Source organism: Oncorhynchus nerka, linkage group LG12 (assembly GCF_034236695.1).
Source record: "Oncorhynchus nerka isolate Pitt River linkage group LG12, Oner_Uvic_2.0, whole genome shotgun sequence".
Taxonomy (NCBI): domain Eukaryota; kingdom Metazoa; phylum Chordata; class Actinopteri; order Salmoniformes; family Salmonidae; genus Oncorhynchus; species Oncorhynchus nerka.
Genome location: NC_088407.1, coordinates 94051206 through 94065161, shown reverse-complemented (window position 1 = coordinate 94065161; position 13956 = coordinate 94051206).

Here is a 13956-nt window from a genome sequence, read left to right as displayed (position 1 = left end):
TTATAATGTCTGGGAGCAGCTTATTGATGTCCTGATACAGGTTTATAATGTCTGGGAGCAGGTTATTGATGTCCTGATGCAGGTTTATAATGTTAGGGAGCAGGTTATTGATGTCCTGATACAGGTTTATAATGTTAGGGAGCAGGTTATTGATGTCCTGATGCAGGTTTATAATGTTAGGGAGCAGGTTATTGATGTCCTGATGCAGGTTTATAATGTTAGGGAGCAGGTTATTGATGTCCTGATACAGGTTTATAATGTTAGGGAGCAGGTTATTGATGTCCTGATGCAGGTTTATAATGTTAGGGAGCAGGTTATTGATGTCCTGATACAGGTTTATAATGTTAGGGAGCAGGTTATTGATGTCCTGATGCAGGTTTATAATGTTAGGGAGCAGGTTTTTGATGTCCTGATACAGGTTTATAATGTTAGGGAGCAGGTTATTGATGTCCTGATGCAGGTTTATAATGTTACGTTAGCCAAAGGTGCTTCAACAGAGTACTGAGTAAAGGGTCTGAATACTTAAGTAAATGTGATATTTATTATTTTTTAAATGTTTATATGTTTTTTTCTTCGTCATTATTGGATATTGTGTGATGAGGGAGAAAAACAATTGAATACATTTTAGAATAAGGCTGTAACGTAACAACATATGGATAAAGTCAAGGGGTTTGAATGCTTTCCAAATGCACTGTAAACCAGTTTCAAACTCTTTTGACAAGAAGTAATGTCTTGGATGGTTGGTGGGCTGACGGTTGTGAGCTTGAACCGGTGGCTGAGAGGTCACTGGTTCGGGTCCCCTGATTCGTCTGGGTGGGGGGGATCTGTACTTGTGATGCCCTTCTCTCCCCCACTGTGATGCCTTTCTCTCTCCCCCACTGTGATGCCTTTCTCTCTCCCCCACTGTGATGCCTTTCTCTCTCTCCCACTGTGATGCCTTTCTCTATCCCCCACTGTGATGCCTTTCTCTCTCCCCCACTGTGATGCCTTTCTCTCTCCCCCACTGTGATGCCTTTCTCTCTCCCCCACTGTGATGCCTTTCTCTCTCTCCCACTGTGATGTCTTTCTCTCTCCCCCACTGTGATGCCTTTCTCTCTCCCCCACTGTGATGCCTTTCTCTCTCTCCCACTGTGATGTCTTTCTCTCCCCCACTGTGATGCCTTTCTCTCTCCCCCACTGTGATGCCTTTCTCTCCCCCCCACTGTGATGCCTTTCTCTCTCCCCCACTGTGATGCCTTTCTCTCTCCCCCACTGTGATGCCTTTCTCTCTCCCCACTGTGATGCCTTTCTCTCTCCCCCACTGTGATGCCTTTCTCTCTCCCCCACTGTGATGCCTTTCTCTCTCCCCCACTGTGATGCCTTTCTCTCTCCTGTCTCCCACTGTGATGCCTTACTCTCTCCCCCACTGTGATGCCTTTCTCTCTCCTGTCTCCCACTGTGATGCCTTTCTCTCTCCCCCACTGTGATGCCCTTCTCTCTCTCCCACTGTGATGCCTTTCTCTCTCCCCCACTGTGATGCCTTTCTCTCTCCTGTCTCCCACTGTGATGCCTTACTCTCTCCCCCACTGTGATGCCTTTCTCTCTCCTGTCTCCCACTGTGATGCCTTTCTCTCTCCCCCACTGTGATGCCCTTCTCTCTCCCACTGTGATGCCCTTCTCTCTCCCCACTGTGATGCCATTCTCTCTCTCCCCCACTGTGATGCCCTTCTCTCCTCTCCCCCCACTGTGATGCCTTTCTCTCCCCCACTGTGATGCCTTTCTCTCTCCTCTCTCCTACTGTGATGCCCTTCTCTCTCCTCTCCCCCACTGTGATGCCTTTCTCTCTCCCCCACTGTGATGCCTTTCTCTCTCCTCTCTCCTACTGTGATGCCCTTCTCTCTCCTCTCTCCCACTGTGATGCCTTTCTCTCTCCCCCACTGTGATGCCTTTCTCTCTCCCCCACTGTGATGCCTTTCTCTCTCCCCCACTGTGATGCCTTTCTCTCTCCCCCACTGTGATGCCCTTCTCTCTCCCCCACTGTGATGCCCTTCTCTCTCCCCCACTGTGATGCCCTTCTCTCTCCCCCACTGTGATGCCTTTCTCTCTCCCCCACTGTGATGCCCTTCTCTCTCCTCTCCCCCACTGTGATGCCTTTCTCTCTCCCCCACTGTGATGCCTTTCTCTCTCCCCCACTGTGATGCCTTTCTCTCTCCCCCCACTGTGATGCCTTTCTCTCTCCCCCACTGTGATGCCTTTCTCTCTCCCCCCACTGTGATGCCTTTCTCTCTCCCACTGTGATGCCTTTCTCTCTCCCCCACTGTGATGCCTTTCTCTCTCCCCCACTGTGATGCCTTTCTCTCTCCCCCACTGTGATGCCTTTCTCTCTACCCCACTGTGATGCCTTTCTCTCTCCCCCACTGTGATGCCTTTTCTCCTCTCTCCCACTGTGATGCCTTTCTCTCTCTCCCACTGTGATGCCTTTCTCTCTCCCCCACTGTGATGCCTTTCTCTCTCCTCTCCCCCACTGTGATGCCTTTCTTTCTCCCCCACTGTGATGCCTTTCTCTCTCCTCTCCCCCACTGTGATGCCTTTCTCTCTCCCCCACTGTGATGCCTTTCTCTCTCCCCCACTGTGATGCCTTTCTCTCTCCCCCACTGTGATGCCTTTCTCTCTCCTGTCCCCCACTGTGATGCCTTTCTCTCTCCTGTCCCCCACTGTGATGCCTTTCTCTCTCCTGTCCCCCACTGTGATGCCTTTCTCTCTCCTCTCCCCCACTGTGATGCCTTTCTCTCTCCTCTCCCCCACTGTGATGCCTTTCTCTCCTCTCCCCACTGTGATGCCTTTCTCTCTCCCCCACTGTGATGCCTTTCTCTCTCCCCCACTGTGATGCCTTTCTCTCTCCCTGTCTCCCACTGTGATGCCTTTCTCTCCTGTCTCCCACTGTGATGCCTTTCTCTCCCCACTGTGATGCCTTTCTCTCTCCTCCCACTGTGATGCCTTTCTCTCTCCTGTCTCCCACTGTGATGCCTTTCTCTCCCCCCACTGTGATGCCTTTCTCTCCCCACTGTGATGCCTTTCTCTCTCCTGTCCCCCACTGTGATGCCTTTCTCTCTCCCCCACTGTGATGCCTTTCTCTCTCCCCCACTGTGATGTCTTTCTCTCTCTCCCACTGTGATGCCTTTCTCTCTCCCCCACTGTGATGCATTTCTCTCTCCCCCACTGTGATGCCTTTCTCTCTCTCCCACTGTGATGCCTTTCTCTCTCCCCACTGTGATGCCTTTCTCTCCCCCCACTGTGATGCCTTTCTCTCTCCCCCACTGTGATGCCTTTCTCTCTCCCCCACTGTGATGCCTTTCTCTCTCCCCCACTGTGATGCCTTTTCTCTCTCCCCCACTGTGATGCCTTTTTCTCCCCCACTGTGATGCCTTCCCCCCACTGTGATGCCTTTCTCTCCCCCACTGTGATGCCTTTTTCTCCCCCCCCACTGTGATGCCTTTTTCTCCCCCCACTGTGATGCCTTTTTCTCCCCCCACTGTGATGCCTTTCTCTCTCTCCCACTGTGATGCCTTTCTCTCTCCCACTGTGATGCCTTTCTCTCTCCCCCACTGTGATGCCTTTCTCTCTCCCCCACTGTGATGCCTTTCTCTCTCCTCTCTCCCACTGTGATGCCTTTCTCTCTCCCTGTCTCCCATCTGGATGCCTTTCTCTCTCCCCCACTGTGATGCCCTTCTCTCCCACTGTGATGCCTTTCTCTCTCCCACTGTGATGCCCTTCTCTCCCCACTGTGATGCCTTTATCTCTCCCCCACTGTGATGCCTTTCTCTCTCCCCACTGTGATGCCTTTCTCCTCTCCTCTCCTCCTGTGATGCCCTTCTCTCTCCTCTCCCCCACTGTGATGCCTTTCTCCTCCTGTCCCCCACTGTGATGCCTTTCTCTCTCCTCTCCCCACTGTGATGCCTTTCTCTCTCTCCTCTCCCCCACTGTGATGCCTTTCTCTCTCCTCTCCCCCCACTGTGATGCCTTTCTCTCTCTCTCCCCACTGTGATGCCTTTCTCTCTCCCCCCCACTGTGATGCCTTTCTCTCCTCCTCTCCCCCACTGTGATGCCTTTCTCTCTCCCTCCCACTGTGATGCCTTTCTCTCTCTGTCTCCCACTGTGATGCCTTTCTCCCCCCACTGTGATGCCTTTCTCTCTCCCCACTGTGATGCCTTTTCTCTCCTGTCCCCCCACTGTGATGCCTTTCTCTCTCCCCACTGTGATGCCTTTCTCTCTCCCCCACTGTGATGCCTTTTCTCTCTCCCCCACTGTGATGCCTTTCTCTCTCTCCCACTGTGATGCCTTTCTCTCTCCCCACTGTGATGCATTTCTCTCTCCCCCACTGTGATGCCTTTCTCTCTCCCACTGTGATGCCTTTCTCTCTCCCCACTGTGATGCCTTTCTCTCTCCCCACTGTGATGCCTTTCTCTCTCCCCCACTGTGATGCCTTTCTCTCCCCCACTGTGATGCCTTTCTCTCTCCCCCCACTGTGATGCATTTCTCCCCCCCCACTGTGATGCCTTTCTCTCTCCCCCACTGTGATGCCTTTCTCTCTCCCCCCACTGTGATGCCTTTTCTCCCCCCCCACTGTGATGCCTTTCCCCCCACTGTGATGCTTTCTCTCCCCCCACTGTGATGCCTTTTTCTCCCCCCCCACTGTGATGCCTTTTCTCCCCCCCCCCCCCCCCACTGTGATGCCTTTCCCCCCCCACTGTGATGCCTTTCTCTCTCCCCACTGTGATGCCTTTCTCTCCCCCGACTGTGATGCCTTTCTCTCTCCCCCACTGTGATGCCTTTCTCTCTCCCCCACTGTGATGCCTTTCTCTCTCTCCCACTGTGATGCCTTTCTCTCCCCACTGTGATGCCTTTCTCTCTCCCCCACTGTGATGCCTTTCTCTCTCCCCACTGTGATGCCTTTCTCTCCCCCCACTGTGATGCCTTTCTCTCTCCCCCCACTGTGATGCCTTTCTCTCTCCCCCCACTGTGATGCCTTTCTCCCCACTGTGGTGCCTTTCTCTCTCCCCACTGTGATGCCTTCTCTCCCCACTGTGATGCCTTTCTCTCTCCCCCACTGTGATGCCTTTCTCTCTCCCACTGTGATGCCTTTCTCTCCCCCACTGTGATGCCTTTCTCTCTCCCCCACTGTGATGCCTTACTCTCTCTCCCCACTGTGATGCCTTTCTCTCCCTCCCACTGTGATGCCTTTCTCTCTCCCCACTGTGATGCCTTTCTCTCTCCCCCCACTGTGATGCCCTTCTCCCCCACTGTGATGCCCTTCTCTCCCCCACTGTGATGCCTTTCTCTCCCCCCACTGTGATGCCTTTCTCTCTCCCCCACTGTGATGCCTTTCTCTCTCCTGTCTCCCACTGTGATGCCTTTCTCTCTCCCCCCTTCTCTCCCACTGTGATGCCTTTCTCTCTCCCCCCACTGTGATGCCTTTCTCTCTCCCCCCCACTGTGATGCCTTTCTCTCTCCCCCACTGTGATGCCTTTCTCTCTCCCTCTCCCACTGTGATGCCTTTCTCTCTCTCCCCACTGTGATGCCTTTCTCTCTCCCCCTCCTACTGTGATGCCTTTCTCTCTCCCACTGTGATGCCCTTTCTCTCTCTCTCCCCAGTGATGCCTTTCTCTCTCCCCCACTGTGATGCCTTTCTCTCTCCCCACTGTTGCCTTTCTCTCTCCCCCACTGTGATGCCCTTCTCTCCTCTCCCCCCACTGTGATGCCTTTCTCTCCCCCACTGTGATGCCTTCTCTCTCTCCCCCACTGTGATGCCTTTCTCTCTCCCCCACTGTGATGCCTTTCTCTCTCCCCCACTGTGATGCCTTTCTCTCTCCCCACTGTGATGCCTTTCTCTCTCCCCCACTGTGATGCCTTTCTCTCCCCCCACTGTGATGCCTTCTCTCTCCCCACTGTGATGCCTTTCTCTCTCCCCCACTGTGATGCCTTTCTCTCTCCCCCACTGTGATGCCTTTCTCTCTCCCCCACTGTGATGCCTTTCTCTCTCCCCACTGTGATGCCTTTCTCTCTCCCCCCCACTGTGATGCCTTCTCTCTCCCCACTGTGATGCCTTTCTCTCCCCCCTGTGATGTCTTTCTCTCTCCCCCACTGTGATGCCTTTCTCTCTCCCCCACTGTGATGCCTTTCTCTCTCCCCCACTGTGATGCCTTTCTCTCTCTCCCCCACTGTGATGCCTTTCTCTCTCCCCACTGTGATGTTCTCACTGTGATGCCTTTCTCTCTCCCCCACTGTGATGCCTTTCTCTCTCTCCCCACTGTGATGCCTTTCTCTCCCCCCACTGTGATGCCTTTCTCTCTGTCCCCACTGTGATGCCTTTCTCTCTCCTGTCTCCCACTGTGATGCCTTTCTCTCTCCCCACTGTGATGCCTTTCTCTCCTGTCTCCCACTGTGATGCCTTTCTCTCTCCCCACTGTGATGCCTTTCTCTCTCCCCACTGTGATGCCTTTCTCTCTCCCCCACTGTGATGCCTTTCTCTCCCCCCCACTGTGATGCCTTTCTCTCTCCTGTCCTCCCACTGTGATGCCTTTCTCTCCCACTGTGATGCCTTTCTCTCTCCCCCACTGTGATGCCTTTCTCCTCCTGTCCTCCACTGTGATGCCTTTTCTCTCCCACTGTGATGCCTTTCTCTCTCTCCCCCACTGTGATGCCTTTCTCTCTCCTCCACTGTGATGCCTTTCTCTCTCTCCCCACTGTGATGCCTTTCTCTCTCCTGTCCCCCACTGTGATGCCTTTCTCTCTCCCCCACTGTGATGCCTTTCTCTCTCCTGTGATGCCTTTCCCACTGTGATGCCTTTCTCTCCTGTCCCCACTGTGATGCCTTTCTCTCTCCCCACTGTGATGCCTTTCTCTCTCCCCCCACTGTGATGCCTTTCTCTCTCCCCCCACTGTGATGCCTTTCTCTCTCTGTCCCCCACTGTGATGCCTTTCTCTCTCCCCACTGTGATGCCTTTCCTCTCTCCCCCACTGTGATGCCTTTCTCTCTCCTGTCCCCCACTGTGATGCCTTTCTCTCTCCCCTGTGATGCCCCCACTGTGATGCCTTTCTCTCTCCCCCCACTGATGCCTTTCTCTCCTCTCCCCCACTGTGATGCCTTTCTCTCTCCCCACTGTGATGCCTTTCTCTCTCCCCCCCACTGTGATGCCTTTCCCTCTCCCCCACTGTGATGCCTTTCTCTCTCCTGTCCCCCACTGTGATGCCTTTCTCTTTCCTGTCCCCCACTGTGATGCCTTTCTCTCTCCTGTCCCCCCACTGTGATGCCTTTCTCTCTCCCCCCACTGTGATGCCTTTCTCTCTCCCCACTGTGATGCCTTTCTCTCTCCTGTCCCCCACTGTGATGCCTTTCTCTCTCCCCACTGTGATGCCTTTCTCTCTCCCCCCCACTGTGATGCCTTTCTCTCTCCCACTGTGATGCCTTTCTCTCTCCTCCCCACTGTGATGCCTTTCTCTCCTGTCCCCCACTGTGATGCCTTTCTCTCTCCCCCACTGTGATGCCTTTCTCTCCCCACTGTGATGCCTTTCCACTGTGATGCCTTTCTCTCTCCCCCACTGTGATGCCTTTCTCTCTCCCCACTGTGATGCCTTTCTCTCTCTCCCCCACTGTGATGCCTTTCTCTCTCCTCTCTACCCCACTGTGATGCCTTTCTCTCTCTGTCCCCCCACTGTGATGCCTTTCTCTCTCCCCCACTGTGATGCCTTTCTCTCTCCTGTCTCCCACTGTGATGCCTTTCTCTCTCCCCCACTGTGATGCCTTTCTCTCTCCTGTCCCCCACTGTGATGCCTTTCTCTCTCCCCCACTGTGATGCCTTTCTCTCTCCCCCACTGTGATGCCGTTCTCTCTCTCCCACTGTGATGCCTTTCTCTCTACCCCACTGTGATGCCTTTCTCTCTCCCCCACTGTGATGCCTTTCTCTCTCCCCACTGTGACTGTGATGCCTTTCTCTCCTGTCCCCCCACTGTGATGCCTTTCTCTCTCTGTCCCCCACTGTGATGCCTTTCTCTCTCCTGTCCCTGCCTTTCCTCTCCCCCCCACTGTGATGCCTTTCTCTCTCTCCCCCACTGTGATGCCTTTCTCTCTCCCCCACTGTGATGCCTTTCTCTCCCCCACTGTGATGCCTTTCTCTCTCTCTCCCACTGTGATGCCTTTCTCTCTCTCTCCCCACTGTGATGCCTTTCTCTCTCTCCCACTGTGATGCCTTTCTCTCTCCCCCCACTGTGATGCCTTTCTCTCTCCTGTCCCCCCACTGTGATGCCTTTCTCTCTCCCCCACTGTGATGCCTTTCTTCTCCCCCACTGTCCTCTCTCCCACTGTGATGCCTTTCTCTCTCCCCCACTGTGATGCCTTTCTCTCTCCCCACTGTGATGCCTTTCTCTCTCCCCCACTGTGATGCCTTTCTCTCTCCTGTCCCCCACTGTGATGCCTTTCTCTCTCCTGTCCCCCACTGTGATGCTGTGATGCCTTTCTCTCTCCTCCCCACTGTGATGCCTTTCTCTCTCCCCCCACTGTGATGCCTTTCTCTCTCTCCCCCACTGTGATGCCTTTCTCTCTCCCCACTGTGATGCCTTTCTCTCTCCCCCACTGTGATGCCTTTCTCTCCCCCACTGTGATGCCTTTCTCTCCCCCACTGTGATGCCCTTTCTCCTCTCCCCCACTGTGATGCCTTTCTCTCTCCCCCCCCACTGTGATGCCTTTCTCTCTCCCCCCACTGTGATGCCTTTCCCTCCCCCCACTGTGATGCCTTTCTCTCTCCTCCCCCACTGTGATGCCTTTCTCTCCTCCCCCACTGTGATGCCTTTCTCCTGTCCCCCACTGTGATGCCTTTCTCTCTCCCCCCACTGTGATGCCTTTCTCTCCTGTCCCCCACTGTGATGCCTTTCTCTCTCCTGTCCCCACTGTGATGCCTTTCTCTCTCCTGTCCCCCACTGTGATGCCTTTCTCTCTCCTGTCCCCCACTGTGATGCCTTTCTCTCTCCTGTCCTCCACTGTGATGCCTTTCTCTCTACCCCACTGTGATGCCTTTCTCTCTCCTGTCCCCCCACTGTGATGCCTTTCTCTCTCCTGTCCCCCACTGTGATGCCTTTCTCTCTCCCCCACTGTGATGCCTTTCTCTCTCCTGTCCTCCACTGTGATGCCTTTCTCTCTCCCCACTGTGATGCCTTTCTCTCTCCTGTCCTCCCACTGTGATGCCTTTCTCTCTCCCCCACTGTGATGCCTTTCTCTCTCCTGTCCTCACTGTGATGCCTTTCTCTCTCCCCCACTGTGATGCCTTTCTCTCTCCCCCACTGTGATGCCTTTCTCTCTCCCCACTGTGATGCCTTTCTCTCTCCCACTGTGATGCCTTTCTCTCTCCTGTCCTCCACTGTGATGCCTTTCTCTCTCCCCACTGTGATGCCTTTCTCTCTCCCCACTGTGATGCCTTTCTCTCTCCCCCACTGTGATGCCTTTCTCTCTCCCCCACTGTGATGCCTTTCTCTCTCCTGTCCCCCACTGTGATGCCTTTCTCTCTCCCCACTGTGATGCCTTTCTCTCTCCCCCACTGTGATGCCTTTCTCTCTCCCTGTCCTTTCTCCTCCCCCACTGTGATGCCTTTCTCTCTCCCCCACTGTGATGCCTTTCTCTCTCCCCCACTGTGATGCCTTTCTCTCTCCCCCCCTGTGATGCCTTTCTCTCTCCCCCCACTGATGCCTTTCTCTCTCCTCCACTGTGATGCCTTTCTCTCTCCCCCCACTGTGATGCCTTTCTCTCTCCCCACTGTGATGCCTTTCCTCTCCCCACTGTGATGCCTTTCTCTCTCCCCCACTGTGATGCCTTTCTCTCTCCCCCACTGTGATGCCTTTCTCTCTCCCCCACTGTGATGCCTTTCTCTCTCCCCCACTGTGATGCCTTTCTCTCTCCCCCACTGTGATGCCTTTCTCTCTCCCCCACTGTGATGCCTTTCACTGTGATGCCTTTCTCTCTCCTGTCCCTCACTGTGATGCCTTTCTCTCTCTGTCCCCCACTGTGATGCCTTTCTCTCTCCCCCACTGTGATGCCTTTCTCTCTCCCCCACTGTGATGCCTTTCTCTCTCCCCCACTGTGATGCCTTTCTCTCCTCCCCCACTGTGATGCCCCCTCCCCACTGTGATGCCTTTCTCTCTCCCCCACTGTGATGCCTTTCTCTCTCCCCCACTGTGATGCCTTTCTCTCTCCTGTCCCCCACTGTGATGCCTTTCTCTCTCCTGTCCCCCACTGTGATGCCTTTCTCTCTCCCCCACTGTGATGCCTTTCTCTCTCCCCCACTGTGATGCCTTTCTCTCTCCCCCACTGTGATGCCTTTCTCTCTTCTGTCCCCCACTGTGATGCCTTTCTCTCTCTCCCACTGTGATGCCTTTCTCTCTCCCCCCACTGTGATGCCTTTCTCTCCCCTCCTTCCACTGTGATGCCTTTCTCTCTCTCCCCACTGTGATGCCTTTCTCCTCCTGTCCCCACTGTGATGCCTTTCTCTCTCCTGTCCCCACTGTGATGCCTTTCTCTCTCCCCCTCCACTGTGATGCCTTTCTCTCTCCCCCCACTGTCCTTTCTTCCCTGTGATGTCCTCTCACTGTGATGCCTTTCTCTCTCCCCCACTGTGATGCCTTTCTCTCTCCCCCCACTGTGATGCCTTTCTCTCTCCCCCCACTGTGATGCCTTTCTCTCTCCCCACTGTGATGCCCCCCCCACTGTGATGCCTTTCTCTCTCTCCCCCACTGTGATGCCTTTCTCTCTCCCCACTGTGATGCCTTTCTCTCTCCCCCACTGTGATGCCTTTCTCTCCCCACTGTGATGCCTTTCTCCTCCTGTCCCCCACTGTGATGCCTTTCTCTCTCCTGTCCCCCACTGTGATGCCTTTCTCCTGTCCCCCACTGTGATGCCTTTCTCTCTCCCCCACTGTGATGCCTTTCTCTCTCCCCCCACTGTGATGCCTTTCTCTCCCCCACTGTGATGCCCCACTGTGATGCCTTTCTCTCTCTCTGTCTCCACTGTGATGCCTTTCTCTCTCCCCACTGAGTGCCATTTCTCTCTCCCCCACTGTAGTGCCTTTCTCTCCCCCACTGTGATGCCTTTCTCTCTCCCCCACTGTGATGCTCTCTCTCCCCATTGTGATGCCTTTCTCTCCTCCCACTGAAGTGCCTTTCTCTGTCTCGCACTGTGATGCCTTCCTCTCTCCTGTCCCCTCACTGTGATGCCTTTCTCTCTCTCCTGTCCACTCACTGCAGCGGAGTGCTCTCTCTCCCCCACTGTGATGCAGCTCTCTCTCCCCCCACTGTGATGCCGCTCTCCTCTCCCCCACTGTGATGCTTTCTCTCTCTCCACTGTGATGCCTTTCTCTCTGTCCTCCACTGTGATGCCTCTCTCTCTCCCCACTGTGATGCCTTTCTCTCTCTCCCATGATGCCTTTCTCTCTCTACTGTGATGCCTTTCTCTCTCCCCCACTGTGATGCCTTTCTCTCTCCCCCCACTGTGATGCCTTTCTCTCTCCCCACTGTGATGCCCTTCTCTCTCCTCTCCCCCACTGCTGATGCCTTTCTCTCTCCCCCCACTGTGATGCCTTTCTCTCTTCTGTCCCCCACTGTGATGCCTTTCCCTCTCCCCCACTGTAGATGCCCCTTTCTCTCTCCTGTCCCCACTGTGATGCCTTTCTCTCTCTCTGTCCCCCACCGCCAGTGCCTTTCCTCTCCTCCTGTCCCCCCACTGTGATGCCTTTCTCTCTCCCCACTGTGATGCCTTTCTCTCTCCCCCACTGTGATGCCTTTCTCTCTCACTGTGATGCCTTTCTCTCTCCCCCACTGTAGTGCCTTCTCTCCTCTCCTGTTATGCCCTTCTCTCTCTCTCGCCACTGTGGTGTCTTTCTCTGCTCCCCCACTGCATGATGCCTTTCGCTCTCCCCCTACTGTGATGCCTTTCTCTCTCTGTCCCCCACTGTGTTGCCTTTCTCTCTGCTGCACTGTGATGTCTTTCTCTCTCCCCACTGTGATGCCTTTCCCTCCCCCACTGTGATGCCTTTCTCTCTTTCCTGTCCCCCACTGTGATGCCTTTCTCTTTCCTGTCCCCCACTGTGATGCCTTTCTCTCTCCTGTCCCCCGCTGTGATGGCTTTCTCTCTCTGTCCTCCCACTGTGGTGCCTTTCTCTCTCCCCCACTGTGATGCCTTTCTCTCTCCTGTCCCCACTGTGATGCCTTTCTCTCTCCCCCACTGTGATGCCTTTCTCTCTCCCGTCCTCCACTGTGATGCCTTTCTCTCTTCCCACTTGTGATGCCTTTCTCCCCCACTGTGATGCCTTTCTCTCTCCCACTGTCATGTCTTTCTCTCTCCCCACTGTCATGTCTTTCTCTCCCCACTGTGATGCCTTTCTCTCCCCACTGTGATGCCTTTCTCTCTCCCCCCACTGTGATACCCTTCTCTCCCTGTCCCCACTGTGATGCCTTTCTCTCTCCCTGTCCCCCATTGTGATGCCTTTCTCTCTCTCCACTGTGGTGTCTTCTCTCTCCTCTCCCCCACTGTGGTGCCTTTCTCTCCCCACTGTGTTGCCTTTCTCTGTCCCCTACTGTGATGGCTTTCTTCTCCCCCACTGTGATGCCTTTGTCTGTCCTGTCCCCCACTGTGCTGGTTTTGTCTCTCCTATGTCCCCACTCTTGGTTTCTCTCTCCTGTCCTCATTGTGTTACCCTTTCTCTCTCCCCCATTGTGATGTCTTTCTCTCTCTTCTACTGTGATGCTTTCTCTCTCCCTGTCCCCCACTGTGATAGCTTTGTGTCTCCTGTCTCTACTGTGATGCCTTTCTCTCTCTCTGTCCTCCACTGTGATGCCTTTCTCTCTACCCACTGTTGATGCCTTTCTCTCTCCCCCACTGTGATGCCTTTTCTCTCTCCTGTCCCCCACTGTGATGCCTTTCTCATCCACTGTGGTGCCTTTCTCTCTCCCCTCCCTCCCACTGTGATGCCTTTCTCTCTCCCGTCCTCCACTGTGGTGCCTTTCTCTCTCCCCCACTGTATTGGCTTTCTCTCTCCTGTCCTCCATTGCCCAGTGCCCGTTCTCCTCCTTCCACTTGGTGCTTTTCTCTCTCCCCACTGTGGTGCCTTTCTCTCTCTGTCTCCCACTGTGATGGCTTTCTCTGTCCCCCACTGTGATGCCTTTCTCTCTCCTGTCTCCCACTGTGATGCCTTTCTCTCTCCCCCATTTTGGTGCCTTTCTCTCTCCTCTCTACCCCAGTGTGATAGTGCCTTTCTCTCTCTCCCACTGTTGCCTTTCTCTCTCCCACTGAGTGCCTTTCTCTCTCCTGTCTCCCACTGTGATGCCTTTCTCTCTTCCCCATTGTGTGCCTTTCTCTTTCTCTCTACCCCCTGTGATGCCTTTCTCTCTCTCCCACTGTGATACTTTCTCTCTCTCCACTGTGATGCCTTTCTCTCTCTGTCCCTCACTGCTTGGTGCCTTTCTCTCTCCTGTCTCTTTCTGTGATGTCTTTCTCTCTTCCTCACTGTTATGCCTTTGTCTCTATCTGCCCCCTGTGTTGCCTTTCTCTCTCCTGTCCCATACTGTGATGCCTTTCTCTCTCTCCACTGTTTTGCCTTTCTCTCTCTGCGTCCTCCACTGTGGTGCGTTTCTCTCTGCGCCACTGTGGTGCCTTTTTCTCTCCTGTCCTCCACTGTGGTGCCTTTCTTTGTCCCCCACTGTGATTCTTTTCTCTCTCCTTTGCTTCACTGTGATGCCTTTCTTTCTCCTCCCACTGTGTTGCTCTTTCTCTCTCTCCCACTGTGATGCCTTTCTCTCTCCCCCACTGTACGGTGCCTTTCTCTGTCCCCATTTTGATGCCTTTGTCTCTCTCCCTGTTGATGCCTTTCTCTCTCTGTGCCTCCACTGTGATTGCTTTCTCTCTCCCCCATTGTTATGCTTTCTCTCTCCCCACTGTGA